This window comes from Hermetia illucens, chromosome 1 (genome assembly GCF_905115235.1).
Source record: "Hermetia illucens chromosome 1, iHerIll2.2.curated.20191125, whole genome shotgun sequence".
Taxonomy (NCBI): domain Eukaryota; kingdom Metazoa; phylum Arthropoda; class Insecta; order Diptera; family Stratiomyidae; genus Hermetia; species Hermetia illucens.
Genome location: NC_051849.1, coordinates 30,860,161 through 30,873,672, shown reverse-complemented (window position 1 = coordinate 30,873,672; position 13,512 = coordinate 30,860,161). Strand labels below are relative to the sequence as shown.

General features: G+C 42.9%; 1 protein-coding gene across 2 annotated transcripts in view; it reads right to left on the bottom strand.

The window, feature by feature from the left end:
* Positions 1-10,799, bottom strand: part of LOC119657911 (ADP-ribosylation factor 6) — a 77,584-nt gene extending 66,785 nt beyond the window's left edge. Inside the window, exon 1 of one of the 2 annotated variants that reach the window (XM_038065098.1) lies at positions 10,690-10,799. The gene's annotated coding sequence lies outside the window, so the exon portion shown is untranslated. Of the gene's footprint in view, positions 1-9,280; positions 9,298-10,689 lie in introns of those variants that run through there. The other variant, XM_038065106.1, reaches the window with a different exon arrangement.
* Positions 10,800-13,512: the final 2,713 nt, after the last annotated feature.

Genomic DNA, 13,512 nt, shown 5'->3' with positions numbered 1-13,512 from the left:
CAACCAGCCTTTTGGTCGTTTACTATCGACTTCGATGTTCAGACCAATCTTGAATTCTCCTTAGCACGAATTGCGAGACCATACCATCGAAGACACCTCTCTCGCAACTTTTCCACGATCGGTGCAATCCCATAACGATCGCGGATATCCTCAATTCAAATGTGGTCAAAACGTCTCAAGTCACGAGTCCAACGCAACATCTTCGTCTCCATTGCCGCAAGATGCCATTCATTGTCTTTTATAGTCGGCTAACGCTCAGAACCATAGAGAACACCAGCTGTGGAACGCCGCTTCATCCAGATTACGTTAATGCGTGAAACAATTTCATTACGCAGTTCTCCATTGGATGATAGCGTTGACCCGAGGTATTTAAATCGCTCAGTTCTGGCCAGATCACTACCGCTGACAGTGATTGTGTCTGTTTCATTGGGCTCGGTTGTCAAAAATTCAGTTTTGTTTAGATTCAATCTGAGACCGTGTTGCATGAGGCGATCATTCCATTTTTAGACAAGTTGCTCGAGCATAAAGCAGTGTATAGGGCGCTGTCCATAACAAGAAGAAAGAGGAGTAGTGAGAGGACGCGATGAACACCAACAGAGACACGAAACGGTTTTGATACATCCGCCATACCTCCAACTTTACTTTTCGGATCGTGGTAGAGCAATTGAACCTAGCGCACGAGCTCTTCTGGTACACGGTCAAACGCTTTCTCTAAATCCAGAAAGGCAATGTAAAGAGGGTGATGCTTCTCACGGTGTTTCTCCATGAGTAACCGCGTAGCGTGTATTGCATCAGTAGTTCCGCAGTTTTTGACAAATCCGGCTTGATTCACGGTTATTTCAACGATTTCACGAATACGGTTGTCAAGAATGCGCTCAAAAATCTTCATGGTATGGAAAAGTAACCCGATCGGGTTGTACATTTGCTGGACTGCCCTTCTTTTTCCATATTGGAACAGTGGTACTTCCTTGCCAGTCAGATGTTCTTCCTTCCTGAATAACCCGATTAAGGAATTCACTGAGCCACAGTGTTGGGTCCCAGCTCTTCGCTTTCCAGAGCTCAGATGTCAACAGTTCCTGTGGCTTTCCCCGATATCATTCGTTTTATTGCCTTCTCGACCTCAGTTGCGCTGCCAGGTGGAACTGGTCCAAATGTCAGCAACGATTGTAGAATGACTACCAAGGCCAACCAAAAGGGTTTCACAACGCATTATTGTAGGATTCCATAAAAAACCAACAACTATTGGCGAACAACTTCGGAGTCGGCTAGCAAACCATCGTGCCATATGAAAAACCCGCGAGGGCAGGAAAAACGCTACGTTAGGTGTAGCTTCTTCACTTAAAGAGAAAGTCGTTTTCGCATCGGATTGTGACTAGAATAGATTTACTTTAAGCACCCGAAGCGGAAAAAATTATGTTTTTCACCTGCCAGAAGGTAATGTTGTGTGCGACCAGTGGGTGTGGTGTATCGTGAGCGGCTACTGGCAACAACTCGTCAACTTGAACCATGCGCTAATTGGCCGGAATGGGCAAAGGAGATACGAATCATTTCGCACAGAATAAACGGCCCAGTCACTATTTCGTCTAGTTGATGCTAGAAATTCGCTGGAACTGTGAATTAACTCTGTTTTTTCTCATCCCCCCCACTTTAGGCTTCTTGGATTTTCCCAACTTTTTGGGCATTAAATAAAACTACTGGATTTTTTTACTTTTCGTTATTGATATTAAATTTTATATGAAAATAAACCATTTTTGACAAAAATTCGGATTTATAATCTCCCGTTTTACAGAAGTCCCTAAACCGAACATTGACCCGAATTGTTATCATGCTAAAAATCATTAGTATTCATAAAACTATTACTATCCATACTAATGATTTTTAGCATGATAATAGCTTGCCCTCTCACCATTGATTTTGTTGATTCAAATCACGTGATTTCATCCCGTTGTCTCATGGGAACATTGATGGAACTGCCAAGTTCATTGGAAATTATTTACTGCCGTCACTGGGTCCATAAATGGTTACTCTATTCGGCAAAACGCTAGCACAATTGTTGTTGACTAAATATAACCGCCATCTCAAATCAATGATTCGATTACGCTTTGTTCAATGAGCTAATGAATGAAATAATTTGAAAATATTTGGCTCCTCTGCCAAATCAAACTTTCCATACTTGCGTCAAAGTTTTACCAGGACGATATGATAACAGAGGGCTCAGGTCGCAGAATATAACCCATATTGGTGAACCTTCAGAATAGCTACGGTGAAAATCGATGAATTCTAACTTAAAATGACAGTAGTTAGGGGAAGGTGATTTCAACTGTGCAATAGCTGCATATTAATAAGAAATATTGAAAAATGACAAAAAAAATAACTGGGCATATTTGATTTGCGATTTTTCCAGATTACAGGATTTGACAATTTTTTTATCTTATTTTTTCGTATTCCTCATATCCTTCCTGTTCTCCACTTTTGTCCTTTTCCTGGTATTTTCGTCCTTCCACCTCTGGACCCAGTATTTCTTGCAAAGAGTTGTTATAAAGTCGCTCAATAGATGCAAATAACATTTGAATTTGGCTGTTGATGTTTGGAAAAAGGTGACTAGACTTCTTTTTAATAAAAAGTGGCAGCCATTTCGTTTCCTTGTAGTCTCAGTTCTGCAAAGTCCACACTCAACAATCTTTTCCGAGTTTGCCTTATTGACGAATCATCGGTATATGCATTGACTGACAAATCAGGTTTTATGAGAAGAAGACCTGGTGAAAAATTTAAAGAAGATTGCATCGTAAAAGTGATCAAACATCCATTCAGTATTATATGGTCAATGATTGGCAACAAAAGTAGAGGGCGCCTATAAATTGTCCGAAAGACAATGAAGCAGCACCAATATATAAAGGCTTTGAAAGTACGTTTGTTACCTTCCCTTGCATATAAACTGCAAATATATATTTTTTCAAAGGTGGCTCTAATAATTTGGCCATTCACTGTATTACATCATCCACGGACTTAGAGGAGGATATCATTGTCGATTTATGAACGCCTGCAGTTGCAGATGTGGAGGTCTACGCCATGGAGATGGCGATAGCAATAAAGACATGACTGAAAAAGGTCGGGTTGTCCCTGACGGATGAGAAAACGGAAGGAGTCCTTATAACGAACCGAAGAAAGAAAGCAGCATGAGGGTGGAAGTCGGTGGACATAAGATCGTCCTTAAGCTGGTTATCAAATACCTGGGAGTGATACTTAACGCCAAACTAAACTCTAGGAAGCACCTAGATTGTACGTGTCAAAAGGCACCTGGAACTACGACAAGACTTACAGTGAGTCCTTGAGGATTTTACGTGGATATCTGTCGTGGAGACTTAATCTCACGGTCTTCTTAAGACATGGAATGATTTTGTGACCACAATCAGAGCCCCGCTGTGACAAGCAACAACGGTACCAGTCAATACCAAATGCATGACTCAGTGGTGGATGCAAGACCTACTTAAATCTCTACCGAACTAAGGCGTACGACACCCGTGTTGAAACGCAACACCACGCCGAGTCCCGAAGGTCTCTGTTCGCTTGAACGTAACCACAACCCCCATGAAGCTCCCACTAGGGGGCCACCCGCAAACAACCGAGCTGTACTCACATATAACAGGAATTTTCCCGAAGTATGTGAGTCCAGGGTCTATCCCGGTTCCCATGGTACCAGTATACCCCTGATAAGGTTTTGTGACCAATTGCCATTTCAGATGAGTCACCGTGCAGACTCGGGTCTGGTCGCCCTAATTAGGCCCTTGGAGCATTCGCCTACTGCATCACGGTCGGCAAGCCAAAGTGAATGCAGTGTCTCCCGATGGCACCACTATGGAAGTTCTCCTCGGCCACTTGGTTTTGGTCCAGCCGACAGGGTTGCCGCCCGTCTTCCCCACCGCCACCTCTGGGCGCCCACAGAACTTAAAAAAATATTGCCGAATATTGCGGGCCGCAACCTAGTAGTAGATCACTTTTAGGCGGAATGGTGCGATCCATTCTACTTTATTCGTTGTCTATGTGGACGGAGGAATTAACCGACTCTCAGAAGAGGAAGCAGCTGAATTTTGTTTAGTGTTAGCATGGAGGATTTGCAGCCATCTTAAAAGTCAAATGTGGCGCTGCTGATGATGATGGGCTTGATCTCAGCAACATTCTGGCGAAAGCATGTGTATGCTGTATCATGGAAGATGTATGGAGGACCACAGAGAATGCAGAAATGCGACAAGGCGAGATTAACATGATTTCTGATAATGTAGATGGGAAGAGTTTTCGAAGGATCGTTGGGCGCATAGGCTCATTCCCAACATTAGGGTATGACTTGCACAGAAACACAAAGAAAACAACTACCACATTATTACCAAAACCTAATTGGAGCGTTTGAGTACTTGCGAATGAACTCTTTTTCCTTCGATCTCAGCGTTTCCGAAACTGTAATCTCCGGGTTCACGGTTATACCGATTGCCACGAAATTTGGTGAAAAGTGAGAACACCCAGAAATGCACTCAGTTACATCTTTCTACATTGAGATTAAGGGGGGTCCTCATACATGCAAAAGAGGGGTGTAAAAATTTTTCTTACCGAATATAGTCATGCTGGGTATCAAATGAAAGATTTCGTTTAGTACTTTTAGATGCCAGTCTTAGTTTTGACATTCCTTGGAAAGGCGGGGAGTGCGGGGAGTCGAAACTCATGATTTTTTTAAGGAACCCATTCTCAGAAACTACCCAACCGAAATGCAGGTTCCACACCGTTTATTAGTTTTTTTTTTATAAAACTATGAGGATTGAATAATATAGTTTTTGTTAATTATATAGTGTATTAAATAAAGAAAATATTTTAGTTCTATTTTAAAAATGCTTCCGTTTTTGAGTTTGCCTGGCGAGAATACTACTTACTTTGCTTTGCACTTTATTTTGTAGGATAGTGTATATGGCGTTTCATTGTCAGGTGTGTGCGACAAAACTAACAACGCCGTACCTGCAGAAAAAGGAGAAGAGGACTTTGCATTTCATATGCATCTGGCGGCCCTCTCAGATTTTAGTTGGAAATACCTCGGAAGCAGTTTCTTAAGGGGGTCATCCGTTGTGTCGCATTCCAGGAATCGATTTTTTTTGGCCCCAATTGTAACTAGATATAATGTGGAATATATGGGCAAAGTGATTTTTTAATATTCCGAGTCATTCCTAAATTACAGTGTTAAACAAGTAAAATGTCACATGCCAGGTTTAGGTCAATCGACGTAATAAAGCGCGTATTTATCGGTCCGAGGGACCTTCGAATGACTTCGGTAAAAGGAAAAGAATTGAAGCCAATGTTGTACATGTGTTTCTTGAAGCAACCTAAGGTTTACGGATTAAGTATAGCAGATTTATAGTCAGTTAAGGGGGTCATCTCGTGTGAAGGCCGTTTCCTGGCTTTTTTAGAAATTTTTTGTGAAGAAGTGGATAAAGATACAAATACGAATTTTGCACCACAGATTTATTAATATCTTGAGCGTTCACAGTAATTTTTTTAAGCCCGATAGCATAGTTCGTCATTGAAATACAGAGCAACTTATGCACCCACCTCCAAAAAGAGGGGGTTTTCTACTGCCACGCTAGATGGCACTGTGATCATCTTGAAGAAAAAATGTGAACGGCATTTTAACGTGCGAACTTAACCACTGTCCGCAAATTATATAATATATTATAATTTATACACCCATCTCCAAAAAAAGGTGTTTTTTGCTGCCACGATAGAGGGCGCTGCGATCATCTTAAAGAAAAAAAATGTAAACGGCATTTTAACGCAAACTAGGATTATTTAAAAAAATTTGGTGGCGTGTTACTTTTTTTTGTGAATTTTGGTGTTTTTTCTCGGCGTCTTCAGTGAATAAAAAAAAATGACTGAATGTTACGATTCATTCACATCCTAGTTTGCGGACCGTAGAAATATGTTCTAAATAAGTCGCGAAAATTTCAAAGAATTTTGTTGGATAGATTTTCGACTACGGTGACAGCCGATTTTCAATATGCAGTTTCGAGAAAAACGCATTTTAGTAGAATGCGAATTTTAGCCATAAAACCTTAACTGACAATTAATCTGCTATACCTAGCCCATAAATCTTAGGTTTCTTCAAGAAACACATGTACAGCTTGGGCTTCAATTCTTGTCCGTTTAGTGAAGTCATTCGAACGTCATTCGGACCGATGAATACGAGCTTTATTACGGCAATCGACATAAATCTGGCATGTTACTTATCAAGTGTTTAACACTATAATTTCCGAACGAATCCGAATATCAAAAAATCACTTTGCCCATATATTCTACACTATATCTAGATGCAATTGATGCAAAAAAAATCGATTCCGCGGATCCGACACATGGGATGACCCCTTAAGGTTTTATGGTTGAAAATCGCATTCTACTTTTTAAATACGTTTCCCTCAAAACTGCACGTTCAAACTCAATATGTATTTTTTAATAATCCTAGTTTGCGGACTGTGATTAAGCGCCCACGTTAAAATGCCGTTTACACCTTTTATTTAAGATGATCACAGCGCTCGCTAGCGTAGCAGCAGAAAAACACTTTTCAGATTTCAATAATTAACAATACTATCGGGCTGGAAAAATTACTACGCATGCTCAAGATATTAATAAACAAGTCGAGAGCTTGACGCTTCAGGTATAAAAGGTTTTGTTTCGCTACGTGAGGAGCATAACGCAGTTCTCCATTGGCTGATACTATTGACTCGAGATATTTAAATCGCTCAGTTTTGTTAACGGTAGTGGAGGTATGGCGGATGTATCAAAATCGTTTCGTGTCTCTGTTGGTGTTCATCGCGCCCTCTCACCACTCCTCTTTCTTCTTGTTATGGACAGCGCCCTATACACTGCTTTATGCTCGAGGAACTTGTCCAAAAATGGAATGATCGCCTCATGCTACACGGTCTCAGATTGAATCTAAACAAAACTGAATTTTTGACAACCGAGCCCAATGAAACAGACACAATCACTGTCAGCGGTAGTGATCTGCCCAGAACTGAGCGATTTAAATATCTCGGGTCGATGTTATCAGCCAATGGAGAACTGTGTAATGAAATTGCTCCACGAATTAACGCAACCTGGTTGAAGTAGCATTCCACAACTGGTGTTCTTTGTGATCGACGTATCAGCGAACGTCTCAAATCTAAAATTTACCGCAATGGTTCTGAGTGTTGGCCAACTATAAAAGACAATGAACGGTGTCTTACGGTAATTGAGACGAAGATGTTGCTTTGCACTAGTGGCATGACACATTTTGATCACATTTGAAATGGGGATCGTGGAAAAACTGCGAGAGAGGCGTCTTCGATGGTATGGTCACTAATTCGCGCTAATGAGAATTCACTTGCCAAGATTCGTCTGAACATAGAAGTTGATGGTAAGTGATCAAAAGGTCGACCGAAACAACGGTGGATTGATAGATGGGGATTGAAAAGCCTCGGGATTGCATCCAGATCAGGCATTTGATAAAATAAAATAGCGAAATCGATCACGACGAGCCGACCCCGCTTGTGAACGGGACAAAGGCTGAAATAAAAGAAGAAGATGTGAGGAGCGATGAGTGCCTGACAGTTCTGTGTCACATAGTTAAAAATTCAATTGGCGTCTATTTTTTTAGAAAGCGATTTGAATAAATCATTTGATGAAAAGCGTAGCCTACATAACGGCAAAATCTATGAGCGATACCATGACCGTCAAGTTGTGGGTAAAATTCCGCTCAATAGGTTACGGTAGGCGGGTCACTTAAGTCGTATGGATGAGGATGATCCAGCCCGGAAAGTCTATAAGGCAATATCTATGGTGGAAAAAGACATGGCAGACTCTGCCTAAGATGGAGCGATGGCGTAGGTCAGGACGTCAGACAGCTTTTAGGGATATCGAATTGGTGGACCTCGGCGCAAAACCGGGATGTCTGGAGTTCCTTATACCACTCTGACTTCTTCCAGATTTTTGGGTTTGGTAGTTTCCGAAAATGAGTCCTTGCTCATTTTAACTGTGACTCCTTACTCGCGGACTTTGCAATTCACGTCAAAGCTAATATCAGATTCGGAAAGTACTAATTGAGACCTTTCATTTGATACCCTATATCCAGTGAAAAAAAAGCCTCCCTTTAACCTCCACCTAAATTTATATCACTCAATGTATGCGTGGGATTTCATAGTTCCCACCTGTCCACTAATCTTCGTTCGGACCGGTTTAGCCGTTTTGGAGAAAAGTGCGTGTGACAGACAGACGGTATTTGTTTTGCACAAAACCTTAAAAAGCTTTCTGCGGGATTTTCGTGCACCAAGGCATGAAACAATATTTTGTCGTCCTCCTTAGTATTTCATGCGGGAAATTAATATTGACAGTTTTATATCGTTATGAGTAACTGCCAGTTGCCGGGCTACTGAGTTTCTTAACTCGAGTTGTGACGTCATACAACATGGCGCCGGTTTTCAGTCTGTTTGAATTTGGTTGAAATTTAAGATGCTGATAATTTCAAAAACAGTTTTTTCTTCAAAAAAGTCTTTGAGATTTTTGTTAGATTACACCATAGAAGTGATTTACGATATTAGTGAAAATAAGGTGGGGAGTCTATACCATCGAATTTGAAGGATCAATTAGGCCTCAGACGCGTCGAATTTCGTTTAGTATCGAAAAAAGGACAATGCTCCTTAGCACACAGCATTGATTCTCCGTGACTTTTTCATCGAAAATTCAACGCCTAACTTACCGCAGTCGTCCTATTCGCATGATTTAGTTCCGTCTGACTTCTGGCTGTTCCCCAAACTGAAATTGTCACTTCGTGGGCATCGTTTTGACTCGATTGCGGAGATTCAAACCGCATCGAAAAAGGTCAAGAGGCTGAGATTCAGAACAGCAAATAGAAATTTACGAAATAAAGGCGAACATCTCCATACCACTTGGTACACGAAAACGTATGAGCAGTGCTTGATGCAAGTGGGAGATCAAAAGATTCAAAGGAATTTCATGAGTGAAGCGACCTTGGGAGAATTTGTATTTTGTTTCCCCGAAAATGAAAATGAAAACCGTAATGTGTTCGCATTTTATCACAAGAAGAACCAAACATCGCATGATATTGTCACTTCTCATCCAAATATTTGCTTTTATCAACGCAGTCACAATAAGTAAGAGCCACCTCAAGTCTTCCTAGTTATTCTTTTGAATTTGCGAATCAACTAATGACGCGGCTAAATTTCCATTCGTTTGCAGATCAATTAGTACTTACTCGGAATGTAGCGGAAAATCCGACTTTGTTTATCCAAAAGTTAGCGTCCTGAAAAGAAATTCATTCACTGTAGCCCTATCCCCAGAATACAGGCTCAATCAAGGGCAGTTCTTATGGGTTTCGTCCAAGGGGTCGTTACAAACATTCTTGACTTGGTTGCATTACGCAGAAATGAATCCCAGACTTTCTGGCAACACTCCACGGACTCAAAGAAATTGGAATCTTTCGCAATGGATACGAAGCTAACGTTTCCAGAGAATTATTTCTGAATTTCAACTGAGAGCGCCCTTTCGAATTCGCATGGCTATTATAGCGTGTGATGTGAGTGCGGATTGGACAAGGTCCAAAGACATTGCTTCACTGAATTAGAGCTCCGCCAGTTGGCCGTTATGATGCAGTGGACTGGTCTCTACCGCGCGGAGGGAATGTGATACTGCTCGGATTGCGTATTTGCTGCGCTGGGAATTGTTTTGCTAATCCAAACAAAATGGATGGGAGACTGTCGATAAGGGAACAAACGCCCCACATTCAGCGATAACGCGACTAAACGGGAAAGCATTGCCGCGAAGGTTCTGTAGCCAGAACACTGGCGAACGAGCGCCAGTGAATGACCTTTATTTAAGCTATTTTGTAAGGCACGAAAAACCCAACCGGTGGCTTGCAGAACAACATGACTCACAACACCATTGCCGTTCGCGGAGCGGGCCATGAAAGCTCGACGCGCAGGCCAGCCGAGGTCTAAGAACAGGTTACACCTGAGACCAGCACTTGAGCACCAGCGGGCCGCGCCAGGTAGCTTCCAAGAAGATGCCACAACGCTTTCGGCTACCACTGCCCGCGAAAATCTCAGACGGATACGGTCACAGCCTGGACGGGTCGCTGTTCATATTGCACGGCCCAGAGCCGTCCTTGCACCGAAGTCTGTTAGAACCTGTAGTTCCAGCCGAATTGCGGACCGACCAATTTACCACTAGTGCCCGTGCCATTGACTGCAATTTCCGGCCGAAGGGACCTAGCTCTTATTTGAAGTCTCCTCACGACACCGCGGACACTTCAAATTGCATAACGCCCGAACCGGCAAGATCCTTATTGGACCCCAATCGGGATGTCTTCTTGGTCTGCAGAAGTGGGTCCAGGCCCCTTTACAAATCCAGACGAATTCGGGTGGCAGCAGACAGCGACCCGAGGAAAGAGGCGTTGCTCGCGACGTCGTCGACACACAAAAACGGGGCACGGGCTCACGACGGGCGCCGTCATCGCCGCCACCGCCACACAGCATACACACGTCAAACAGGAAACTTGATTTGGCATTTTTATGACAACAGCATTGCATTTTCCACTGTTTTCCTTATTGCACACACATCGCACTTTATTGGCACCAATTTACCACAGATATTCCGCTTGCTTACCGCATAAACTCGCAAAAATTTCCACGAATTTCGGCTACCGACCCGAGAAATCGCAAATCAAACTGACTCCATGTAAATTCACGACAACCTAATGCGGCGACATGGGCGAGAATCGAACGAAGTAAAATTCGCCGTGTACGGGGTTGCCCACGCAGTAATAATTCTACTGCTCACATATAGGTGGTGTTATGTGTTGTTCAAATTAAACTCGACGGTTTATTTAGAAAAGGAATACAGTTTAGACCTCTGACCGTTGCTAGGTGCTTAGGGTTGCTTTCTTGACTTCTTTTTGCAAGGATAGTGGTTTGGAAATTTAATAGAAGAACCGATGCGAGAATCGGAATTATCTACATATGAAAGGACTGGGCGTGTCCCCGGGCGACTATACGCTTTTCCTCAACTTTAATTTTTCAATTTTTATTGGGTGGACCAAATTTTTCTTTTTGATTTTTGACTGAAAATTTCCAGCATAAAGAAACCAGCGAAAAAGTTAGAGAATTGAAACGCTACACCGTCTCCGGCGCTAGTAGTAGTTTTCATTTTGCAAATGCCGATGTTCTGTGTAAACTTGTTTCCTTCTTCAGTGCCGGGTGTCTACCCAGGAAACAATAATTAAAAATTCTAGGATTTGATATAAACCCCATTTAAGTTTGTGGCTTAAATGCGTCTTTCGGTAAGTTACTAGATTCCGAGGTAGTACTGCGAAAGTGCATCCACGGAGGAGGTGTAAATCTTGAAAAGATGCTGCTGGGGTAGCTTGCAGCAATGTGTAGGATTCTCATCCACAAAACCATCCCCACTTTTGCACCCATATCCAAACGGGACCACCGTAAAGTATTACTTCACGCAGATAGCTCTGGTTTACACCAGCACGACCAAGTCACGCGTTTTCTGGGCTCGATCCAATTCCTACAACTTTTCCTGTATTGCAGTCACTGTTGCATTTATCGCATTCCAATTTGCTTCCGACCTCAGCATCTCCTCCACGAATTTCTGGGGTCCAATAACTGCGAATCTCGGACAATGGAACATAAGATGTTCCGGGTCCTCGGGTGTAACGGCGCATTCGGGACAGTTTAAGGAGTCATCCAATCCGAAGTGATGTAAGTACTTCCTGTATCCACCGTATCCCGCAAGGAACTGTGTTAGGTGGCAATTCAATTCTCCATGCCTTCGCTCGACTCATCTCTCAATATACGGGATCGGCCTATGGGTCCAGCAGTTTTTTTCGGAATTATCCCACCGTTGCCCTTCCTCCTCTACACTCCTTCCTAGTGGCTCTTCGGAAGTCCGTAGTCACTTCGCACCCGTTTTCCTTCTTTCTCCGGTAAGGACAGTGCACCCCATTCACTAAAAAATCCAAGGTACCTCACCGGATACTGTTCTATATGCACTGCACATAGTGCGATTGTCTGGTATGCCGAACTTACCTTTCGCCCAGACAGGAGCTGCGTATAGCAGGATGGATTTCATCACTCCTGCAATAAGCAGCTGGCGACTAGATTTTGGCCCTTCAATGTTACGTATTATGTTTGCTAGAGATGAACTAGACTCTGCTGTCTTTTCGCGCGTATTATTATTATTCTATTAAGGGAAAGTCGCAATGGGTATTGTGCCCCTTTTGCTGGTTATAGTATACCTATTGATCATAGCCGGACACTGTCCCAGGACGTGTCATCCTCCTCACAAAACCTGCAGGCAGATAGATATCCCTAGCTTCCCTAGGTGATAGTTCAGCTGACAGTGACCAGTGAGAATTTCCACTATGATTCGGTGGTTCTTTTTGGTGAGGTTTAAGCAATCCTTTGTGGGCATGGGTTTGCATCCCCCGATAAGCACCCTGGACTGCTCCATCCCTGACAGGCCCGCACAGTATAATTCCCTCAACCGTTGTTCCTCATTTCTTAGAGTCATAGTCATGAAACCGTTTCCGATTCCACAGAATGGTTCTGGCCCGTTAAAGGAGGCACATCAGTCTATGACGTATATTTACGCCTAGAATATGGTAGGGTACCTACCCATTGGCTCCAAGTACATTTTCCTTTGACCAATGACACCGGCACCCGCTCCCTCTGCTGTGAGGGATGCGTCAGTGTACCAAGTAATCAGTTGCTGGTTTAAGCCGTATATCGCAACCACGCTCTCCCAGTTTGCCTTGTTACTCCAACGTGTTTTCAATTTCTTATCAAAGTGAAACCTCGTTGTCATGTTATCCCCTGGAATCATTAATTCGGGATACCGCCTAGAAAGAATATCAATTTTCCTTCGGTTTAGGCAGCTCCCCTCCACATTGATGTTCCCGGCCATCCTGAATATTGCCCTCCTTGCCTGCATCTGTGTGTGCAGATGGAGAGGGTTTAATCCCAGAAGGACTTCCAGGGACGCCGTTCGGCATGTTTTCATTGCCCCACTGATACACACGCAAGCCAGACTTTGGAGTTTGTGTAATTCCCTGACTTGTGTGCTGAGCTCGGCTCTTTCTGTCCAGATTACCCCTCCATAGGTAATCATTGGCCTTACTATTGAAGAATATATCCAAAGTAGTATCTTCGGGCTGTAACCCCATTTTTTCCAGCTATAGACCTATAAGTCATCAGAGCCCTCTTGGCTCCGACATGTGTCTTCCAGAGTAATTTTTGGTCTAGCGTAATTCCCAAATATTTGACTTCTGTTTCTCGTTTCACCTCCATGTTAAGTAACCTTATGACTCTCAGGTGATAAAGCTTACGTCTCTTAGTGAAAGGTACGATGGTGGTTTTGGCTGGATTGATCGCGCATATACTTCAGGTGCTCCTTGAAGCTCAACTTGGCATTGAAACGAAA